Source organism: Seriola lalandi, unplaced genomic scaffold (genome assembly GCF_002814215.2).
Source record: "Seriola lalandi dorsalis isolate HSWRI2012SDOR001 ecotype SW California unplaced genomic scaffold, Sedor1 jcf7180002054257, whole genome shotgun sequence".
In the NCBI taxonomy this organism is placed as follows: Eukaryota; Metazoa; Chordata; class Actinopteri; order Carangiformes; family Carangidae; genus Seriola; species Seriola lalandi.
The window spans coordinates 41,440-55,537 of NW_019524810.1; the positions used below are offsets into that span (position 1 = coordinate 41,440).

The following is a 14,098-nucleotide window of genomic DNA, read 5'->3' on the forward strand; positions in this document are numbered from 1 at the left end:
ATAGTGTCGTTGTGATTGGCACATTTTACAGAGCAGCGACACCAGATCCACATGATGATGAATGTGATAATATTAATGTGTGAAACAATGTTTAATGTCTCTTTTTTTAAAACCATGGATTGTGCTTCTTGCAGCCTCTCAGTCTGCAGAGAAGAGTCATTAATGAAAAGCAGCTTCCTGAGAAGGCCGTATTGAAAGCTGCTTGTCTTGTTCCCTCAGTGACACATCACACGACGTCTATTGGCCTAGGTGTGCTCCTTATGCAAATATAGATCCAAGAGGTCTGTTGGTTATTGAAGAAGAGCGAATGTGGGAAACCAACTTCCATCGTGAGAATAAAGCATGAACTCTACAAAGAGCTGTTATCCACATTATAAAACCATTAAAAGATTTGAAAATCAATATCAGGAGTTGCTCTGCTCTCACTTCTCTCAGAAGTTTGTTCTCTCTATCACAACTAAGGAGGTACTGTATGTTCTCCACAAGGACACAAGTATTGACTTCAGTGTTCTTAGACTTGTTAATTCCCTTTTATCTTGAATATATGCGCAGCACAAAGACCTACTAAAATGAATTTAATTAATGTGTAAGTAATATTAGAAGATATGAGGCGTCTACAGGGAACATACCTTAATAACACCGTTGTCCTTTAACTTGATTTGATTCGATTTATTGAAATCATCAAGTTAATGATAGATTGCGAAAGCAGAAGAGTCTGGAGGCAAACCCACCACTCAAGTTAGAAAAGGTTGCAAACCGCCTTCTACATCCATCTACTTGAAGAATGTGGCCTCTCTTCTTGCGTCACCCTTTAGTAAACACAAGGCCTCGCATCAACATGTTAAAACTGTAAAGCTCTCCTCAAGTATCCCAGCATTGTCTACACTAGGCTTTTTCCTTTGTGAATGCCCTGCAGTGTTTGTGCATTGTACTTTCAGCTAGCACAAAGCACAGCAAGCAAACACATGAGGCTGGTAATAAACGAACCGGAAAGCTGCAAGCATGCTACAGTATGGGAATGCTCCAAGAAATCTTATTTGTGCTTTTCATGCCCTAAGCCTCTTGTCTCTAATCTATCCCACTTGATGTGTAGGTGTGTATGGGTGTGAAATATGCTTTCCTTCCATGGCAAGGATTCCACATTGTTCTTGCCAACAGGAAGGAGAAAATGTTTGGCAAGACTTGGCACCATTTTCTAAACCTCAAGCACCTACAAAGCAGATTCATAGGAGGAGAATAAAGAGCAGTGTTGCTCTGAGCATTCACTGGCATTGTACGCACCATGACATCATCATTTCGTGGTTATGAGCAATTATGTCAGTCACAATACAGACGCAGGGAGGTGTCATGACCCTTAGATGACAGCGGAGTCTCCAGGGGAGCCTTCAGGAGCCAGACTCAAGTCTCTACATTGCATTCTCCTCTCACCAAAATAAGCCGCCCACACTTCCGCTGATTGGTGTAAATATATATGAACTGTATTAACAAGAACCAGACACAATGGCTTTTCTCAACTTTGTCCGGCATAATTGGTAGATCCCATCGTTAGTTGCACTCAGATGATGAAACCACCATGAAACAGCTATAACAGCATAAAATGTGAAGCCTCCTTCCGAGAAAAATAACCCTCGCAGCAGGTGATTCTCTCTCTTTTGTAACCCACATCCTCAGATTAGCGATCTGCTAAAATACTTAAGTATAATGTTCTTGGAAAACCCACACGGGGAGATTTTTAATTTATAACCTTAAATTATAAAATAGCCTGATATTTATAATTAACAATTTGTATTTCTGTATTACTTGTGCACAGGTGAAAAAAAAAAAAAAAAGAAGAAGAAGAAAAAAAACCAAAGGGTTGATTTAGTAATTTTAGAGCTGTAATATGCTTTTTTCTTTTCAAGTGGCTTCGCACACGTCTGCCCACTGAGTATATATGGTAATGATGTTGATACTTGTTTTAACTAATTTATCAGTTCCTACACACTGATTACATTGTAGAAAGAGTATACTGAAAACCATGGACACAGTATGAGGCATTGGGCCTCTGGCACAAACACATGTAAAAGCCAACCCCCACATATTACCCAGGTATTGAAACAGGCACAAACAATTTTTGTCTCTTTATAGTTGTTTTAAACTTCTTTCTTGTCATTTTGAGTCTTCTTTGTGTTCATTTTGTGCCTCTCTGCGACCATCTTGTGTCTGTTTTTGGTTGTTTTGTGCCTTTCTTGTCATTTTGTGTCTGTAGCCATTTTGTTATTCTTTGCAGTTTTTATTTTTTGTCTCTGTAGTTTTGTGTCTCTTTGTGGCAGTTTCGCATCTTTTTTTCAGCTCTTGTGCATCTCTTTTTGTGTACTTTTGTCATTTGTTTGTGTGTCTTTCTAATTTTCTTGCTCGTCTTTGTAGCAGTTTTGTGTCTCTTTATTGTTTTTTGTTTTGTAGTCATTTTGCATCTCTTTGTAGGTGTTTTTGAATTTTTCTGGTCGTTTTGCATCTCTGTATTTGTTTCATTGACCTTCCAAAAAGAAATGTTAACAGTCACTTCACACAACTTGTAAAAATATACGTCATCACTTTCTTTTCCTCCACACCAACTTCACGTATGCCTAGTTAAGAAATGGAAACTAAAATATATGTTGCGAAGCGCTCACCAAAGAAACATTCCATGTTCAATTGTAAAACCATTTACACTGTCTTTCACAGTAATAAGCCTCAGTGTTCAGCTCCAGAACAAATGAGATTCACAGCGCTATATTAGATAACAGTAAATGAAATCCATAGATCAAGTTAAGTTGCTTTCTGTTGGGCTACTGAGAAGAAAAATCTAATATTGTTTGTGGAAATTAATGCTCCGTTGTGGGTAAATCTTTAGAACATTATTGAATGTTTGTTTTCTGGTTTTCTTCTGCATCCATTTTTCTAACCATTATACAATCCATGTGTGAAAAGCAATGAAAAGATGCAGATCACCTGCAGACTGCCTCCAAAACTAATCAAGCCAGGAGTACAAGATAAATGCACTCGACTGATGAACAGTGGTAATGGCAGGGTACTGTAAAAGCATATTTCTCTGCAATCGACGCATCACCTGAAATCTGATTGGTCTTCCCTGACATACAGCGTTACGTGTGGCCATAATACAATTCTCAATCCCAGTTCTATGAAGGTTACTCACTCTCTGAAGTGTGAACCGCCTGTATGTGTTTGGATATACGAATCGCTTCTTTGTATGCATCAGCAATTATGGCAGAAAAGTTTTGCTACTTATTGTCTTGTCTATTCCCACAGCAGCACTGCTGAAACGCCCTTGAGCAAGACACGAAAGGCCTGCCTACTCATTTATTGTAAGTGAGCATAAGCTAAATGGATAATACTGTATGTTAATGTGAAATAGGCAGGAGTAGGTTCTCTTTGCTGAGGCATAATAATAGAAAGTCCTTGGTGTGTAGGTGGAAGACGTAACGTAAAGGTGTGAAGATTTCCCATACACAGAGAGAGCCAAGATTTAATGATAACTGAGACGCATTTCATTTCATGTTGCACTGAGAAATATAAATTAGTTGTTTGTGCTTAGAAGTCGTTCAACGAGAATGTAAAGACAGCTGCTCTGTTTTATGACCTCACACACCAGAAGAGATGATGTTCTCTGCCAAGAAATCACTTTTCACTGTAAAATGTCCTTATTGCCAAATGCAATTAAAACACCTACTGCTTATTCTCTTTCACTAACTTAAAGTTGCACCCTGACCTTCTCATTTATAATGAAGAATTAGAATTGCGTCTCTTAGCGTTGATATACTTAAAGCGGCACTAATTATTATTTTATTTCAAAAAAATTAATTACATGTCAAAGGTGTTGCACAGACTGACAAGAGAATTAAAACTAAACTCGGCAGTTCCCCTCAGCTCTGTGAAGTCTTTCAGCTCATTGTTTTGTTTGTTGCATTTACTGTAGGTATTAAAGAGCCAAATATTTATCAGAGAGGAAAGGAGATTGAATTTAGGACTCACCAGGTGGCCAAAAACACAAACCCAATTAATGCTAATGGTGTTCTGTATCTGCTGGATGTGTAAGTGGCCAACTTTTTGCTGTTTTGCATGTTGGCCATACAACTTTATAAGGTTACAGATTTTTACAACCATCAGAAACTCTCAACATGCTGTCACTGATTTACACATCCTCATTACATTTAAAGTAAATGGAATCTGGTCGCAGCTACATTTAATTCAAAACACATTTACTGTTGCAGTTTAGTTCAGTGGAAAATGTAATTTTTTTAAGTGTCGGTAAGCATTAAAAAATTAAAGCTATACATCTGCAAGATTAATTAAGCTCATATGATAGTAAATCACCATGTGAAGTAAGGTAATAAACAACAATATCAATGGTGGAAATTTATGAAGAGAAACTAGGAGAGCTTGTTGCTGCCTCTGTTTTCCTGCCATGACCTTATTAACAATGGTAACCTTTGGCTCTCATCTGCCACCGAGTGGATAGTTTTTAATCCTCTAGGTACACTCGCAGTACACACACGAATGTAAACAATAGCACTCGCAGTGAAGCCGCTTGTCCAAGCATCTGCACTGCTGAAAGTTAATAAGAGCCTTAATATATTATTTCTTTTGCACGTCATGTTGTTTATCGATGTCCTGTTCTTAATGTCTGTCCACAGTTGTTTTTAATTTAGGTTTTTAATTCAAGACCAATCTTCACACTAGACAATACAGTTAAAAGCTAAAGGGCCCATCATCTCATCAAATCCTTCAATGTCATGTAGAAAGAATGGAATTGACATTCTATTGACAAAAGTATACAGGTTATATATAAAAAAAAACAAAAAAAAACAATGTGACTTTTCTGCTGTTGCCTCTCAGGCTTCTCCAAGTTGAGTCTGTGTCGTATCTTAGCCTCACATTCAAAGTGTCCCTGTAACAGAGTATGTAAACCCTGCTGGAGCTGGTATGGATTACACAATGATATCTGGCTCAGTCTATGCGGAGACACAGAGCTTTCCTGTCTGTTTTCATCAGCGGTGTGGACGTGACAGGCAAAAGCAAATTTGGCAGGCTGACTCACGCAGGGGCTGAGAGGGGGCTGGTTGTAAGGTTAATTGGCAATGGGAATAATTGGCCACTGGGCTCAATTTGTCTGATGGGAGGAATTGGAAACCAATCTTAGAGTCTGTTTGGAAGCATTCCATGCAATTCCTCAAAGGAGGCATCTTTATCTGATGCTCTCTGCTTGAGCTGTATCCTCCTCTCTGATCACACTCGCTATGAATGGTTGTGCTGGTGCTGTATATCTGCCACAGATCTGTTAACAGCTAGGAAATAGTGACAGCAGCAGTTTTGGTAAGTCATATTTCCAAATCAATATTCTTAAATGTTTAACTTGTCCTTCCCCGTGCACACAGCAAATTGAAATTAAAAGCGACATTTTTATGCTTCATGCAACCCGAGCAGGTTGTAAAAAATTGGACGTATGGAAAGCTTGTGCTGGAAATGCATTTAAGTCCATAATTCAAACATCTGATTAATTGAAAGCAAATGTAATATAAAGTACACCATTAAAATGCAAATTTCAGTATATATCACAAATATTTGTTTTTTCTTTTTGTTTGTTTTTGCAGGTATAGTTTATGTTAAACGTCTTTGGATCGTGAATTTTACACTGATGTAGAATAAAAATGCAGGAACACTCTGGCCTATATGGAGGTGTGTGTTCGATACACCATTCTTGCAGATGGATTGTGTGGGTTTTTTTTTAGTGCAGACCCTCTCACTTTTAGCTGCTTGCTAAGCATAGCCTTGTGTCAACGGCATGATTTGCCTGCCTTTCTGTTGATGGCTATTTGTATCCACAAAGGGGGGATCAACAGAATCAGCATCTGAAATTGATTTTCCCTCTGACTACATGTAAATGAACTTTCCAGTGATTTTCGACTCAAAGCCAATGATGCAAATTTAATGGCATTTTGGCCTTGTTTTTATACTCTAATTCCACTCAGACAGCCTAATGTGATGACATGTGCCAGACTGTGCTTTTCCTCAGATAAAATGGAAATAATATTCACCATGGCCACTTTTAATTCTGAAGTTCAGTTTCTGCTTCCTAATCAAAATGGACATACAGCTGTAATGGAAGTAGAACAGTAGTATAAATAGAAAGAATTAACAGTATAAGTTTTATCCATTGTTTAAACTTTAAAGACAGGCAATCAAGGTGGAAAATTGATTACATTAATCTTCTTATACTGCAAGGTAATGTATATTAGCAGGAGTCCAATAGCTTTATTATACAGCCCCAAAATCCAAGTGTTAAACAAAGTGAAATATGTATTTTTACAATCAAATCTTTTTTAATCTGTGTTTGACCAATTATCAGCATGCCTTTGATTAACCTGGGTCTAGGTTTTGCATAAGAAAACTACTATGTCACTGAGATATACAATATAACTGTAATCACAAGTCAGAAAAATAATTTGGTAGAAATACTTAGTTTATATTTTTATGTTGGAGTGGAGGAGTCGAATCCTGTAAGTAATTTAATGGTACACAGCTAACGTTAGCAAACCTAGCTGACCGGTAACATCAAGGCCAATAGCTAAATCGCAAAGAATTCGAGCGGCTCCCGGATCGTATATAGAGCTGAAGCGTGGACTCATTTTAGCTTCCACAGTCAAGAAGTTACTAAGGAGATGGACAAAAGCCTTGCCGCTTCTAAAATGTGCCATGCCAAAATCAACTCCTCACTGAGTCTCTACTTGGATGGCCCGCCAAGGTAGATTAAGACTCGTCAAAAAAAGACAAAATCACTCGGTTTCAACGCCTTATTTACTCTGTTTGAACAAAGACATTTTCGGCCAAACTCCTGTTTGAATTGTGTGCACTGCAGCAACTGACTGGGGACTAAAGGTTTCACTGTGAGCAGCTATTGAAAATAACCTGAGTTAGACTCTAACCCTCTAGACTGCATGAGTCTCTGCGTGCACATCGGTCACACGCCCCTCCACCCACCACCATAAGTAAATTCTCAACCTGTGGGAAACACTAAAAGATATGTGTCCTCTCAGTGTTGTAGAGAGTGAACACTTTTATTTTTTACTGATAAAGGTGAATGTTAATTCCTTTGCTCAGATTGCAGGTATGAGTATGAGGTCAGGTGTTACAGGGACTGTGGTAAATGCAAATGCACATCCCACTGTTCTGACTGCATAAAAAATAAAATATTATTTTACTCAGATTTTATGTGTATGGTGGTGTGGTCTTTCTACTATGACAATTTTCCTCAAATTTGATTTTAAAAACACCTTGCTTACAGCATTGCAATATATTGAACCATCACCCCTGTATCATGATACGCATATCACCAGATTCTTGTCAATACACAGCCCTAATAAAGATGTAATTTTCAAAAAATTATTAAACAAATTATGTAGAAATTTACATTTAATACTTGCCTTGAGTAACCTTGAAAGGCAGCTGGATTTCTCACAAGCGAGAATCCATCTTACCAGGCTCCAAGCTATTTGCTTGTGGCTGAACCACAGTGGTTCAGACCAATCAGCGTCCCATCAGGGAGGAACTACTGGCAGTTATGGGCGTTTCTTAGGTGTGATAACAGTGAGAAGTGACCATGTTAACAATAGCAGCTCCTAAAGAGGTTAGCATAGACACTGCTATAGGAGCAGTTACATCAGACCTGGAGAGTATTTCTTCACTGAAAGATTAGCAGAGAGCACTGAAGGCTTTACTCAATGGAAACGTTGTTTTCACTCTTCTCCTGACTGACTTCAGTAAGAGTTTAATTTACCAGCTGGCTCCACTGGTAGTGAAGGATGCAGAATGTGGCTGGTTGAAGTTAGTCTGTGATAGACAGTGATAGACAGATGGTTCATCCAATCACCAATCATCCTTTTCCAAACAGTTTCCAACGAGGCCTTACCAGATGGTTCTGTATAACAAACCATCTGGCGCGTCAGGTTATGCTCTCAGGGCATTCAGATCATTTTTCCCAGTAACTATGACATAACAAATGTTGTGCCTGTAATAACTCTGGGAACAAAAACTAAGATGCAGAGAAACTCAAAGGAGGCAAGGTTGATTTCAAAAAGGGAAAGTCTTTACTAGAGGTCCCAAAGGTCATTCACAGGTAGGCTGTCCAAAACAAGGCAAACAAAGAAGACAAGGAGTTGGCAAAAATCCATAAACCAGGGAAACTCACAAAGTCTAAAACCGTGCTAGAAAGCCATGAACACACAAGGGAACAAACACAATCTGGTAAGGAGGCAGGGGAAACGGGGAAGCGTATGTACACAGGGATGACTACGAGGATAATCAGGGGCAGGTGAGTGAACGGCAACAGGTGTGGCTGATGAAGGACGGGAAACACACAAGGGCAGGAAGCTGCAACGACATGAGAGGTGAGCAGTACAAAATAAAACAAAATAATAATATGCATAACACAATACAGAATGTTACCTGTTACCAGGGGTCGACCGATTTTGTTTTTTCAGGGCCGATACCGATCATCGGTAATCAAGGAGACCAATAACCGATATTTGTATAGGGACACTCTCCGCAGCATTCGGGTGTTTCTGTTATGTTAGCCACCCCGTTTATAATCAGTGAAAATAGCTAAATAACAGAAAAAACCTCTGTATAATGTAACACACCTACATATACCACATCCTCCATAATGATCATACAGTTGAATCAACAACTGTCTAAAACAATTTTATTACAAACTGAACAATTATAACCTCCATGAAGGAGGATTTACTGCAGGACTGGTGTATTACGCTACATCAGTTTTAGCTAGATGTTCCTAATAAACTGACAACTGAGTGTATATTGGTAATTATCAGTTGTATGCACAGGCTGGTTGATTTCGGTGCTGTCCTCACCTGTGAACTGAAACACCTGGCAGCACCCAGAGCTCTCTGCTCCTTTTAGCGACTTTCACTGATTCAGTAGTTGTTTACATGCTGTTCAGATCAGCTAGTTACTTTAGCTTTGATCAACAGATGAACTTGTTCATCAGAGTGCGGTGCTGTTGTAACTTCAGTGTGGAGGATTGTGAAGGTTTATTACAACTTTGGCGATGTCTGCTGTCTTACCTTGGACACACAGCTGCGCTCGTTAACCGGAGCCGCTCGTTAACCGCAGCTGCTCTGGTCTGTGTCCATCTGTGTACACAGCAGCCTTCAACGTTATAGGCTATTACTTGTGACGTGTAACCAATCAGATTGTGCTTTGGGCGGGACACTGCTTCAGACCACAGAGTGCTGACTACAAACCAGAGACAGGCGGCTGCATAGGAGCCAAAGTAGTGCATTTTTAAATCAATTTACTTTATCGGGTTTCTCTGTTAAAAAAATTAACGATACCGATTATCGAATTTTACCAGTCGATCCCTTCCTGTTACCTGTCCTGTTGTGTACAGACAAGAATAAAGGAAAGGAAATGTGTCAATCAAGCTTTTAACAGATAAAACAATTTTGCAATTTTCCTAATCAACCATAACTAAAACACCTTATAGAGTGATTTATCAACTGCACTCACAATCTGCTTAAAATAGTCTTCCAATGAATTTCCGTATCTGACATTAACAGCAATGTCTCCCAAACCTTTTTGCTTGAGAAACTTTAAGTTGCAAATGTCTTTGAATAATGAGCAGTTTAACCAGCTGGTTTCTGTTCTTAGATTGCTCAATATAATTATATGAATAATCTAAAACTAAGCACAAGACAAAATACCCTTAAATGAAAAAAAAAAAAAAAAAAGTTTCAATTTTGTTTTTGTCCCACTAATTATCTTGTGATTCTTTCAGATTTATCTTGCAACCAGGGCTGCGAGGAAATCCCTGTGGTGTGTAAACTTCAATTCCAATTGAGGATTAACAGTCTGGTTTTCCTGTGGGATGTATGGTCTTTACTATCAAGCTAAGCCCTCATCAAGCAGTGTAACTCACTTGGTAAAAACTGCAGAAGAAGAGATCTAACAGCACAGATCAGGAAAAAGGCTAACATACTGTAGAGTCTTTGAGCTTCTTACAATTTTTAAATAATTTTAATCATCTTATTTATTTTCCATTTCACTTTTTATATTCCTTACATTTGAGTGCTCATCTCCTTCTTTTCTTGTCAGGTTGTTTATTGTACCTACTGAAGCTGAATGGTCATATTCTATGTGTTTACATTCAGTGCTCTAATTATTGACCATTTAATTTGACCCAGGAGTCTCTTTGATAAGAACTTCTTCATAAAAGGCTGTAATGGACGCTGAGTATTCACTTTATTAGGTACACCTTAAAGTGATAGTTTCGGTTATTTGACGTGGTGCTGTGTGTGATACTTATGCACAGTCAGTGTATTACTGGCAGTACAGTCGCCTTCAGCACGCTCCCATTTCGGAGGAGAAACCGGGAGCACGGGCACAGAAGCTGAGTGATGAGCTGCTGTGGACTTGACCATCTGCAAAAACGTGTTTTATTTCCACTGAAAAAAATTCCCACAGAAAACAACTAATGTGTATGTAAAGTGTATGCTTTATTTTGAATATTTTCACCGCTTTATTTTGCCATCAACAGACCTAAATGTAGGTGCACTTGTGCGTAGGAATGTGGTAGCTCTACGGTTGAAAAAATGTAGTTCCAAATGAAGGGGCTGTTTCATGGCAAGATAGAGCACTGAAAATATTTAAAATAAAGTGCACACATAAACTGGTATTAGCTTTTTTCTTTGATTATGTTTTTAAGCTGCTAAAATACTTTTTTTGCTGTACCCGTCCACAGCAGCTCATCACTCAGCTTCTGTGCCAGTGCTCCTGGCCGCTTAAACTGGCAGCACACTGATCTGAATCTGCTGCAGGTAATACACTGACTATAGATAACTACCTCACCCAACCCCACGTCAAATATCCCAAACTATCACTTTAAGCCAGAATGACAGGCATGATGGGTCTAACATCACCCCACATGGCTATCATGCCATCAGTCACTGAGGCCCCTCATTTTGCCTCTGACCAACGTTTAACTGCAAAGTGGAGATGACTGAGAAACTCTAAGGTCTATGGCCGAAACATTGCTTCAATAAATAAATCAGGACTGAGTGTGGGGAGTTCATCACCTCTTTCTGAGATGACTTCATCTCAACTCTTAACAAGCTGTGCATTATAATACATTTACAGCCCTCTTTACATTTTGCATCTTCAACTCAGGTTCGACATGTGCAAAAGGAAATTCTAATAACAGCTTAACTTGGCATCAGTGTCTTTAATGTTGATGTGGAGATAGCTTTGGATGAAAAGCGAAAGGTAATTTGCATTTATCACTGCATTGCAAAGTTCCTCACTAATGATAATTAATTCCAGATATTTATAGTGCAGGGAACTGAATCCTTTTCAAATGCAGTCAAATTCCTGAGGCAATCACGCTTAGGTACAGCTGGGGATTTATTTACTCTTCTTCCATAATTCAGCTGACATATGAAACCAAATTAGAAAAATTAATTTAAGATGAAGTTGAAGATGAAAGTCAAGTATGTTTTTTCTATGAGACTCCAGGTCCTGTTTTAGTGATTACACAGAGTCATTGATTAGGCTTTGCAAATTAACTTTTGCACATACCTCAGCAAAAGAATTCACACATCACTTCCGCTGAACAAGCCAGTTTGAGAAAGGTAGGGCTGTGAAGGAAAAGAAATTATGTCAGACGAGGCTGAGAAACCTTTTCAACATCTATTTCTAGAAAAAAAAAAAAGTAATGTGATGAGAAACGTCTTCATTTTCAGTCCCTTTGGAAACGCGCTCCAGTATTATCGTGTCTCACGTTTTTTTCTCACACAGAAAAACACACTCCCAATCACTAGATCATCCCGGTTTCCTCTCACTTCACCTTCTCTGTCAGGCTTTCACACTAATCCAAATGTGAATGGGATATTTCTGGCATGAAACCAATGGACAACCAAAGAATCAGTGTTATTAGTAATAGATTGTACATGAGTAACACAAGTACACAATGCAGAAGAACTGGAGTAAAAAAAAAAAATTTTTCAATGTCATTGGCCTTGTCGAACAATTTAGTTCATTATAATGCAGTTGTGGGATGTTCACCTCACTCTGACTTTCTGCTCGACGATGGCAAGTCAACCTTTCAGCCAAGAGCCCTGCTAAACAATGCTTCCCTAATCATTAAAGTGGCTAAGCCTGGAGATGAGCTCATTGGGTATAACGCACCCATCACAGTAATCACTACTGACAGGACATGCAGCTGCTAATGATCTTCTCTTAATCACACTTAATCAGGTAATAATGATTTTGAGGTGAGAGATGAAGTGCTTGCTCTTTGCTTTTGCCATGGAGAGGCCTTGTTTCACTTGACTGGTTTGGGTATCAGCAAGGGGGGGGGGGCACCTCCATATGCTGCACTTCTCCTGACTCACAGGGCCACTCGCTGGGATTGGAGCGAGGAGGGGTGTGTGAATAAGGTCCTAGAGATTATAAAGGACCTCTGGGAGACGGGGCAGCGGTAGAGGTTTCCTGTGCTGGCTGCAGAGAATAAAATATTACAATGACCTTTTCACAGTTTGGCAATAAGATTGTTCAATTAAATAAAGCACATTTATATACACACCAGTACGAGCCGATTGAATTTCAGCCTGGCCGATTATCAGATCCTATAATCAGCATTTTTACGATGATCGGAATTGTTTTTTTCAACCAATTTCCAGTGAAAATACGGCCACAGCGCCATCTGACTGGTATGAATGTCACAAGTAACAGTCTATCAACGCTGAGAGATCCTGTGTGCACAGGCAGGCACAGACTGGAGCTGTGTGTCGAAGGTGAGGCAGCAGATATTGGCAAAGTTGCAATAAACTTGACAAAGTGGCAAAAACTCCACAACCTTATGAACAAGTTCATTAGTTGATCCAAGACTCACCGTGCAACAGGGAGCAGGAGAGTGAGGGAGAGAGAGAATCGTTAACTGCTAAGCTTAAGTAACTAGCAGTTCTGAATGGAGTGTAAACAAGTGTGGAACTAGCGAGAAAGTTGCTACAAGATGGAGAGCGCTTGAGCAGCACTAGTGTAAGTTTCGATCTGCAGGGGGTAATTAGCTGGTGAAAAGCTCGGTCCACACTGCCTGTGTTGCGTGTGCGGTTGTGGAACGGCTTGGTTTTCACTTCAGCGCCCATCTTAACAGGTCAGAGCTGCCACACAGCCTGCAGTGTCACGCCTCGAGGCTGTGGCACATCATCGACAGCTTCAGTTGCACAAAACTACACTTTTCACTATAGTTTCTGTGTCCAGGCCGAATCTGAAAATGTGACAGACATTTTAGGAGCTGAATGTGGAGACAGCAGCTGTGGAGGCCACATGAACTATAGTCATAGCAGAAACCCAATGTAGGCTGAAATATTATGTCAATAATTTAACAGATGAGATATTGGATATTTTACTGGTGCTCTTACTCTCACTGTGTGTGCGTGTGTGTGTGTGTGTGTGTGTTGCTCTGTATAAGGGTAAATAAGGTTAATAAGGTTTGTAATGAAAAGAAACCAAACATTTGATTATTGATGGCCATTATCCAAGGTGAACTCAATGTAGAAAGATAGAGCTGGCAGTAGCAGCGCCGCCGCTGACCTGAACAAGACATGCCGGCAGCGTGGAGACATACACACACATGCATGCGAGCCGCAGCAGTTCAGTGACCCATGTCATGTGTCCCTGATGTGACAGAAACTCTGGCAAATGGAAACGAAACCATACAGCCACTGCAACAAGTCACACATCTTACTCCAGCAGAAGTGAAATTCATTTTGACATTGTCTCTACTGTAAATGCAACACAGTGGTTTCTGTCTAGTGACGCATTTGGACAGTTTTAAAAGCAGAAGGAATTTTGACTGAGGCATTTCCATTTCGAAATGCACAAAAAAAGCAATCCCTCTGTGCAACTCTCTGTGCTTACAACCATACTCATGTAAGGCAAAAGGCATAATGTTACCAGACCTACCTGTTGTCCCGAGTTCTGCAAAATACTAGACATTTAGTCGAGGTTATAGTTTCTCTATGTTAAATCAAGCCATGGTTATACC

The 14,098-nt window shown here is 39.5% G+C and overlaps 1 long non-coding RNA gene across 3 annotated transcripts in view; it reads right to left on the reverse strand.

The window, feature by feature from the left end:
• Nucleotides 1-14,098, reverse strand: part of LOC111654059 (uncharacterized) — a 90,480-nt gene that overhangs the window by 13,641 nt on the left and 62,741 nt on the right. For 2 of the 3 annotated variants that reach the window (XR_015437176.1, XR_015437175.1), the window contains exon 3: nt 11,629-11,687. The exons of the other annotated variant lie outside the window; for it this stretch is intronic. This is a non-coding gene — a long non-coding RNA (uncharacterized LOC111654059). The remainder of the gene's footprint in view (nt 1-11,628; nt 11,688-14,098) is intronic. 3 annotated transcript variants of the gene reach the window in all.